Below are 10101 nucleotides of genomic sequence, written 5' to 3'. Positions count from 1 at the left end.
CCACTCCCCTTCCATACTCCCCCGCCCCCAATCCATTCCCCCTCCCTCTCGAGAACGAAGAGCAGTCCAGATTCCTGCCTTGAGGGAAGTCCAAAGTCCTCCCACTTCTATCCAGGTCCAAGAGGGTGAGCATCCAAACAGGCTAGGCTCCCCAAAAGCCAGTTTCTGTATTAAACGAAACCTAGTGCCATTGTTCTTGGCTTCTCATCAGCCTTCATTGTCCGCCAGGTTCAGAAAGTTCGGTTTCATCCCATGCTTATTCAGTCCCAGTCCCGCTGGCCTTGATGAGCTCCCAATAGATCAGTTCCACTGTCACAGTGGGTGGGTGCACCCCTCGTGGTCCTGACTTCCTTGCTCGTGTTCTCCCTCCTTCTGCTCCTCATTTGGATCTTAAGAGCTCAGTCCAGTGCTCCAATGTGGGTCTCTGTCTCTATCTCGATCCATCGCCAGATGAAGGTTCTATGGTAAAATGCAAGATATTCATCAGTATGGCTATAGCATAGAGTCATTTCAGGTTCCCTCTCCTCAGTTGTCCAAGGTACATCCAGGCTGATGACTATATGTTTTTCTTTGGGTTCAAATTCTTATTTAGCTTCTCTAGGATCACAAATTATGGGCTCAATGTCCTTTATTTATGGCTAGAAACCAATTATAAGTGAGTACATCCCATGTTAATCTTTTTGGGTCTGGGATACCTCACTCAGGATAGTGTTTTCTATTTCCATCCATTTGCATGCAAAATTCGAGAAGTCATTGTTTTTTACCACTGAGTAGTACTCTAATATGTATATATTCCACACTTTCTTCATCCATTCTTCCATTGAAGGGCATCTAGGCTGTTTCCAGGTTCTGGCTATTACAAATAATGCTGCTATGAACATAGTTGAACAAATACTTTTGTCATATGATAGGGCCTCTCTTGGGTATATTCCCAAGAGTGGTATTGGTGGGTCCTGGGGTAGGTTGATCCTGAATTTCCTGAGAAACTGCCACACTGATTTCCAAAGTGGTTGCACAAGTTTGCATTCCCACCAGCAATGGATGAGTGTGCCCCTTACTCCACAACTTCTCCAGCAAAGGCTATCATTGGTGTTTTTGATTTTAGCCATTCTGACAGGTGTAAGATGGTATCTCAATGTTGTTTTAATATGCATTTCCCTGATCGCCAAGGAGGTTGAGCATGACCTTAAGTGTCTTTTGGCCATTTGAATTTCTTCTGTCAAGAATTCTCTGTTCAATTCAGTACCCCCCTTTTACCAGGGTTAATTAGCATTTTAAAGTCTAGTTTCTTGAGTTCTTTATATATTTTGGAGATCAGACTTTTTTCTGTTGCAGGGTTGGTGAAGATCTTCTCCCAGTCAGTGGGTTGCCTTTTTGTCTCATAGTGACAGTGTCCTTGGCTTTACATAAGCTTCTCAGTTTCAGGAGGTCCCATTTATTCAATGTTGTCCTTAATGTCTGTACTGATGGGGATATATGTAGGAAGTGATCTCCTGTGCCCATATGTTGTAGAGTACTTCTAACTTTCTCTTCTATCAGGTTCAGTGTGATCAACCTGATATTGAGGTCTTTAATCCATTTGGACTTGAGTTTTGTGCATGGCGATAGATATGGATCTATTTTCATTCTTCTACAGGTTGACAACCAGTTCTGCCAGCACCATTTGTTGAAGATGCTTTCTTTCTTCCATTGTATACCTTTGGCTCCTTTATCAAAAATGAGGTGTTCATAGGTTTGTGGGTTAAAATCCAGGTCTTCTTCTCTATTCCATCGATCGACTTCTCTGTTTTTATGTCAATACCAAGCTGTTCTCAATACTGAAGCTCTGTAATAGAGTTTGAAGTCAGGGATGGTAATGCCTCCAGAAGTTCCTTTATTGTATAGGATTGTTTTGGCTATCCTTGGTTTTTTGTTTTTCCACATAAAGTTGATTAATGTCCTCTCAAGATCAATGAAGAATTTCGATGGGATTTTAATGGGGATTGCATTGAATCTATAAATTTCTCTTGGTAAAATCGCCATTTGTACTATGTTGATCCTCCCAATTCAAGAGCAAGAGAGATCCTTCCATTTTCTGGTATCCTCCTCAATTTCTTTCTTCAACGACTTAAAGTTCTTATTAAATAGATCCTTCACTGCCTTGGTTAGAGTTACCCCAAGAAATTTTATGTTATTTGTGGCTATCGTTAAAGGTGATGCTTCTCTGATTTCCCTTTCTGCTTCCTTATCCTTTGTGTATAAGAGGGCAACAGATATTTTGGAACTGATTTTGTATCCTGCCATGCTACTAAAGGTGTTTATCATCTGTAGGAGTTCTTCGCTGGAGTTTTTGGGGTCACTTATGTACACTATCTTATCATCTGCAAATAATGAAAGTTTAACTTCTTCCTTACCAATTCGAATCCCCTTGATCCCCTTATGTTGTCTTATTGCTATTGCTAGAACTTCAAGCACTATATTGAAGAGGTATGGCGAGAGTGGACAGCCTTGTCGTGTTCCTGATTATTGTGGGATGGCTTCGAGTTTCTCACCGTTTAATTTGATGTTAGCTGTCGGCTTGCTATAAATAGCTTTTATTATATTTAGGTATGACACTTGTATCCCTAATCTCTCTAAGACCTTTATCATAAAGGGATGTTGAATTTTGTCAAATGCTTTTTCAGCATCTAATGAAAAGATCATATGTTTTTTTTCTTTCAGTTTATTTATATGATGGATTACATTGATAGATTTTTATATGTTGAACCAGCCCTGCATCCCTGGGATGAAGCCTACTTGATCATAATGGATAATTTTTCTAATGTGCTCTTGGATTCGGTTTGCCAATATTTTGTTGAGGATTTTTGCATCAATATTCATGAGTGAGATTGGCCTGTAATTCTCTTTCTTGGTTGAGTCTTTGTGTGGTTTTGGTATCAGGGTAACTGTAGCTTCATAAAAGGAATTTGGCAATGACTTTTCTGTTTCTATATTGTGAAATACATTAAGGAGTATAGGTATTAGGTCTTCTTGGTATTTCTGGTAGAATTCCGCATTGGAACAATCTGGTCCTGGGCTTTTTTTGGTAGGGAGGTTTTTGATAACCGCTTCTAATTCTTCGCGACTAACAGGTCTATTTAGATAGTTCTCCTGGTCTTGATCTAACTTTGGTATATGGTACTTATCTAAAAAGGTGTCCATTTCTTTAACATTTTCCAATTTTTTGGCATACAGGATTTTGTAGTAAGATCTAATGATTTTCTGAATTTCCTCTGTGTCTGTGGTTATGTCTCCCTTTTCATTTCGGATCTTGTTAATTTGCGTATTCTCTCTCCTCCGTTTGATTAGTTTGGATAGGAGTTTATCAATCTTGTCTATTTTCTCCACGAACCAGCTTTTTGTTTCATTGAATCTTTGTATTGTTTTCTGTGTTTCTATTTTGTTGATTTCAGCCCTCAGTTTGATTATGTCCAGTCTTCTACTCCTCCTAGGTGAGTCTGCTTCTTTTTTTTCTAGAGCTTTCAGGTGAGCTGTTAGGTCTCCAATGTGTGCTTTCTCTGTTTTCTTTAAGTGGGCACTTAGTGCCTTTCCTCTTAGCACTGCTTTCATAGTGTCCCATAGGTTTGAGTATGTCGAGTCTTTATTTTCATTGAATTCAAGAAAGACTTTAATTTCTTTCTTTATTTCTTCTTTGATCCAGGTGTGGTTCAATAGTTGACTGTCCAGTTTCCATGAGTTTGTAGGCTTGCTGGGGGTAGCATTGTTGTTGAATTCTAACTTTAATCCATGGTGATCCGATAAGACACAGGTGGTTACTAATATTTTTTTTGTAACTGTTTAAGTTTTCTTTGTTACTGAGTATGTGGTCAATTTTTGAGAAGGTTCCATGAGCTGCAGAGAAGGTATATTCTTTCCTATTTGGGTGGAATAATCTATAGATGTCTTTTAAGTCCATTTGATTTATTACCTCCCTTTATCCTCTTATTTCTCTGTTAGGTTTCTTTCTGATTGACCTGTCCATTGGTGAGAGAGGAGTATTGAAGTCTCCTACTACTAGTGTGTGTGGTTTCATGACTGCCTTGATTTTTAGTAATGTTTCTTTTACGTACGTGGGTGCTTTTATATTAGGGGCATAGATATTCAGGATTGAGACTTTGTAATGATTAACTGTTCCTTTTATATGTAAAAAAATGTCCATCTCCATCTCCTCTGATTGATTTTAGTTTGAAGTCAACTCTGTTTGAAATTAGTATGGCCATGCCTGCTTTTTTCTTAGGTCCATTTGCTTGATAAGCCTTTTCCAAGCCCTTTACTCTGAGTAGGTGCCTGTCTTTGTGGTTGAGGTGTGTTTCTTGTAAACAGTAGAATGTTGGATCCTGTTTTCGTATCCAATCTCTTAGCCTGTGCCTTTTTATAGGAGTTGAGTCCATTGATATTAATGACGAGTGGTTGTTAACTCCGGTCATTTTTTCTTTCTTTCTTTTTTGTATTAGAGTTTGTGTGTTTCGCTTTTTCAAGTTGTGCTTTTTAAGGATCATTAGATGTCTGAGTTATTGTGGGCATTGTTGGGCTCCTTGGTTTGTGATTTTCCTTCTATTACTTTCTGTAAGGCTGGATTTGTGCCTACATATTGTTTAAATTTGTTTTTATCATGGAAAATTTTGTTTTCTCCATTTATAGTGAACGAAAGGTTGGCTGGGTCTAGAAGTCTGGGCTTGCATCCATGGTCTCCTAGTTTCTGGAGTACATCTATCCAGGACCTTCTGGCTTCATGGTTTCCATAGAGAAGTCAGGTGTAAGTTTACCTTTATAAGTAACTTGACCTTTTTCCTTTGCAGCTCTTAGTATTCTTTCTTTATTCTGTATGTTTTGTGTTTTGATTATTATATGGCGAGGAGATTTTTTTTGGGGTCCAGTGTATTCGGTGTTCTGTATGCTTCTTGAACCTTCAAAAGAATATCTTTCCTTAGGGTGGGAAAGTTTCTTCTAAAATTTTATTAAATATATTTTCTGGACAGTTGAGCTGTACTTCTCCTTCTTCTACCCCTATTATTCTTAGGTTTGGTCTTTTTATTGTGTCCCAGATTTCCTGAATGTTTTATGATGAGAATTTGTTTGTTTTGCTGTTTTCTTTGATCAGTGTGTTTATTTTCTCTATGGTATCTTCAGTGTCTGACATTCTTTCTTCTATCTCTTTTATCTGTTGTTAGTACTTGTCTCTGTAGTTCCTGTTCATTTACCCAGATTTTCCATCTCCATCCTTCCCTCTGTTTGTGTTTTCTTCATTACTTCCATTTCATTCTTCAAGTCTTGAACCACTTCCCTTGCCTGTTTGATTGCTTTTTCTTGTTTCTCTTGGTTTTCTTGGGTATCTTTGAGCAATTTATTCATTTCCTCTTCCTTTTTGTTTGTAATCTCTAATTGTTTATGGCAGTTTTTCACCTCCTGTTTAAGGTCCTCTATTATTTTCATATAATTCACTTTTGAGTCACCTTCTTCTAATTCTCCTATCGTAGGGTGTACAATTCTTATTTTGGGATCCATGGATTCTGGTGATGTCATGTTGCCTTTCAGGTTGTTAGAGGAATTCTTGCGTTGATGCCTTCTCATCTCTTCCTTCAAATGGAGACAGGCGAGGCCTGGTGTCTTGGTCCAGTCTTTGCTGTGACTGACTCTCTGGGTGAATCACCTCAGTGTAGAAGCAGGAACCGTTCTGTGCAGATGGAACTCCTCAGCTCTGAAACATGGACGCCTGGTAGTCCAATGACCCTTGAACAAAAGGGAGAACTTGAGGGGGGCAGGGCAGGGTGTAGTAGAGCTCAGGACACCCTGCAGCACAAGCTGAAGGTGCCCCGGTCCTTTTGTGGGGGGTCCTAGAGGCCTGACCGATAGGCAGGCACTCACCACTCTGGGTGGGTAGCCTTAGTGTAAGAGCAGAAAACTGTTCCTGAGCAAAGGACCTTGCAAACAGCGCAGGCTTGGGGTCAGGTTCTTGTGCAAGAAAGACAGCCCTGCAGAAGGAGCTAGGGGAGTGGGGTTTGTGCTCTCTTCCAGGACAATCTGCCCCTGGATAGCACACACTCACCCGTCCAGATGGAACTCCTCAGCACCTAATCAGGGACCTCTTCAGAAGATTTGAGCTAGGAACCTCCAATAAAAGAAAATACGAGCTTCCTAGCCTACCAAGCTTCCATCCAGAACCCTCCCCACTCCGGCTGCACTGCCCACTTTCGGCACATAACATCAACCAGCCCATCCTGTCTGGGCACTGGGTCCGAATCCTCGGGGCACCCAGGCGGGTGGGGGTTCCTTTGCTTCTATGGCCTGCCTGCACGGAGGCCTGATCTCTCGGCGCCAGGAGACCCAGTATTGGGGTGAGTTTCTGGCCCCACCCGGCACCAGCCTGGGACAGGGAGCTCAAGGTTCCTTGGCCCCCTATCCTTCTTGGGCTCTCTGCAGGGCATCTACTCCTGGCATACTGTCTCTTTCTTCCTAGCCCACCCAGCTTCCATCCAGAACCCTCCCCACTTCGGCCCCACCGCCCTCTTTCGGCACATAACATCACCCAGCCCAGCCTGTCTGGGCACTGGGTCCGAATCCTCAGGGCACCCAAGCGGGTGGGAGTTCCTTGGCTTCTATGGTCTGCCTGCACCAAGCAGGGTAGGCGCTTTGTTTGCGAGCTGCCCCATCAGCACGGAGGCCTGATCTCTCAGCGCCAGGAGACCCAGCCTTGGGGAGAGCCAACACTGGGGAGAGCCAGCGTTGGGTAGACAAGGAGACCTGATCCAGTAAAAGAAGATACATAAGGGAGCATTTGGAAGAAGAGATGGGCAGACGCCAAGGCAAGAATTCGCCCAACAAGCTGAAAGGCAACATGAAGCCACCAGAAACCAGCGACCTCACAATGGGAGGACATGAACACCTTAATCAAGAAGTAGAAAAGATTGATTTCATGAAAGTGATTGACGCCCTTAAACAGCATGTAAAAAACGCCCTTATAGAAATGGATGAGAAATATAACAGAAAGTTTAAAGAATTGAATAAATCAGTGAATGCTATCCTATCTAACCAGGAAAGAGAACTACAGGCCAATCTCACTCATGAATATCGACGCAAAAATCCTCAACAAAATACTGGCAAATCGAATCCAAGAACACATCCGAAAAATTATCCATTATGATCAAGTAGGCTTCATTCCTCAGATGCAGGGCTGGTTCAACATACGAAAATCTATCAATGTAATCCAGCATATAAATAAACTGAAAGAAAAAAACCATATGATCATTTCATTAGATGCTGAAAAAGCATTTGACAAAATTCAACATCCATTTATGTTAAAAGTCTTGGAGACATTAGGGATATAACAGAAAGTTTGGAGAATTGAATAAATCAGTGAATGATACCCGAGAAAACCAGGAAAAACAATCAAACAGATAATGGAAACAGTTCAAGACTTGAAAACTGAAATGGAGGCAAAGAAGAAAACACAAACAGAGGGCCAGCTGGACATGGAAAACTTAAGTAAACAAACAGAGTCTACAGAAACAAGCATAACCAACAGAATACAAGAGTTAGAAGAAAGAATCTCAGATTCTGAAGATACCATAGAGAAAATAAACACACTGATCAAAGAAAACAGCAATTCCAACAAACTCGCATCACAAAACATTAAGGAAATATGGGACACAATAAAAAGACCAAACCTAAGAATAATAGGAGTAGAAGAAGGAGAAGAAGTGCAGCTCAATGGTCCAGAAAATATATTTAATAAAATTATAGAAGAAAACTTTCCCAACCTAAAGAAAGATATACCTATGAAGGTTCAAGAAGCATACAGAACTCCAAATAGGCTGGATAAAAAAAATCCCCTCACCATATAATTATCAAAACACAAAGCATACAGAATAAGGAAAGAATATTAAGAGCTGCAAAGGAAAAAGGCCAAATTACTTATAAAGATAAACCTATCAGACTTATTACACCTGACTTCTCCATGGAAACCATGAATGCCAGAAGGTCCTGGATAGATGTACTGCAGAAACTGAGAGACCATGGATGCAAGCCCAGATAACTATACCCAGCCAAGCTTTCATTCAGTATAAATGGAGAAAATAAAATTTTCCAGGATAAAAACAAATTTAAACAATACGCAGCCACAAATTCAGCTTTACAGAAAGTAATAGAAGGAAAATCACTAACCAAGGAGTCCAACAATGACCACAATAAATCAGACATCTAGAGACCCTTCACCAACACAAATCAAAGAAGGGAAACACACAAACTCTATGACTAAAAAAGTGACCGGAGTTAACAACCACTGGTCATTAATATCACTTACTGTCAATGGACTCAACTCACCTATTAAAAGGCACAGGCTAAGAGATTGGATGCAAAAACAGGATCCAACATTCTGCTCTTTACAAGAAACACACCTTAACCACAAAGACAGGCACCTACTCAGAGTAAAGGGCTGGGAAAAGGCTTATCAAGCAAATGGACCTAAGAAACAAGCAGGTGTGGCCATACTAATCTCTAACAATGTTGACTTCAAACTTAAATCATCAGAAGAGATGGAGAGGGACATTTTATACTCATAACAGGAACAGTTCATCAGGATGAAGTCTCAATCCTGAATATCTATGCCCCTAATATAAAAGCACCCAAGTACATAAAAGAAACATTGCTAAAACTCAAGGCAGCCATCAAACCGCACACACTAATTGTAGGAGACTTTAAGACTCCTCTCTCAAAAAAGGACAGGTCAATCAGACAGAAACCTAAAAGAGAAATAAGAGAATTAATGGCAGTTATGAATCAAATGGACTTAACAGACATCTATGGAACATTCCACCCAAATAGGAAAGAATATACCTTCTTCTCTGCAGCTCATGGAACTTTCTCAAAAATTGACCACATAGTCGGTAACAAAGCAAACATTCACAGTTACAAAAAATATTAGTAACCACCTGTGTCTTATCAGATCACCATGGATTAAAGTTAGAATTCAACAACAATCCTACCCCCAGAAAGCCTACAAATTCATGGAAACTGAACAGTCAACTACTGAACCATACCTGGATTAGGGAAGAAATTAAGAAAGAAATTAATGTCTTCCTGGAATTCAATGAAAATAAAGAAACAACATACTCAAACTTATGGGACACTATGAAAGCAGTCCTAAGAAGAAAGTTCATGGCACTAAGTGCCCACTTAAAGAAAACATAGAAAGCTCACATTGGAGATTTAACAGCCCACCAGAAAGCTCTAGAAAAAAAAGAAGCAGACTTACCTAGGAGGAATAGAAGACTGGAAATAATCAAACTGAGGGCTGAAATCAACAAAATAGAAACACAGAAAACAATACAAAGAATCAATGAAACAAAAAGCTGGTTCCTGGAGAAAATCAACAAGATTGACAAACCCCAATACAAACTAATCAAATGGCAGAGCGAATTTGCAAATTAATAAGATCAGAAATGAAAAGGGGGACATAACCACAGACACAGGGGAAATTCAGAGAATCATTAGATCTTACCACAAAAGCCTATATGCCACAAAACTGGAAAATGTAAAAGAAATGGACACTTTTTTAGATAAATACCATATACCAAAGTAAAACCAGGACCAGGTGAACAATCTAAATAGACCTGTTAGTCACAAAGAATTAGAAGAGGTTATCAAAATCCTCCCTACCAAAAAAAGCCCAGGACCAGATAGTTTCAATGCGGAATTCTACCAGAACTTCCAAGAAGAGCTAATACCTATACTCCTTAATGTATTTCACAATATAGAAACAAAAGAGGCATTGCCAAATTCCTTTTATGAAGCTACAGTTACTCTGATACCAAAATCGCACAAAGACTCAACCAAGAAAGAAAATTATAGACCAATCTCACTCATGAACATCAATGCAAAAATCCTCAACAAAACACTGGCAAACAGAATCCAAGAACACATCAGAAAAATTATCCATTATGATCAAGTAGGCTTCATCCCAGGGATGCAGGGCTGGTTCAACATACGAAAATCTGTCAATGTAATCCATCATATAAATAAACTGAAAGAAAAATATCATATGATCATTTCATAAGATGCTGAAAAAGCATTTGACAAAATTCAACA

Source organism: Microtus oregoni, unplaced genomic scaffold (genome assembly GCF_018167655.1).
Source record: "Microtus oregoni isolate MIOR12 unplaced genomic scaffold, Mior012 000056F_ref0000123, whole genome shotgun sequence".
Lineage (NCBI taxonomy): Eukaryota > Metazoa > Chordata > Mammalia > Rodentia > Cricetidae > Microtus > Microtus oregoni.
The sequence above is the reverse complement of the archived record's forward strand: the minus strand, read 5'-3'. Positions refer to the sequence as shown.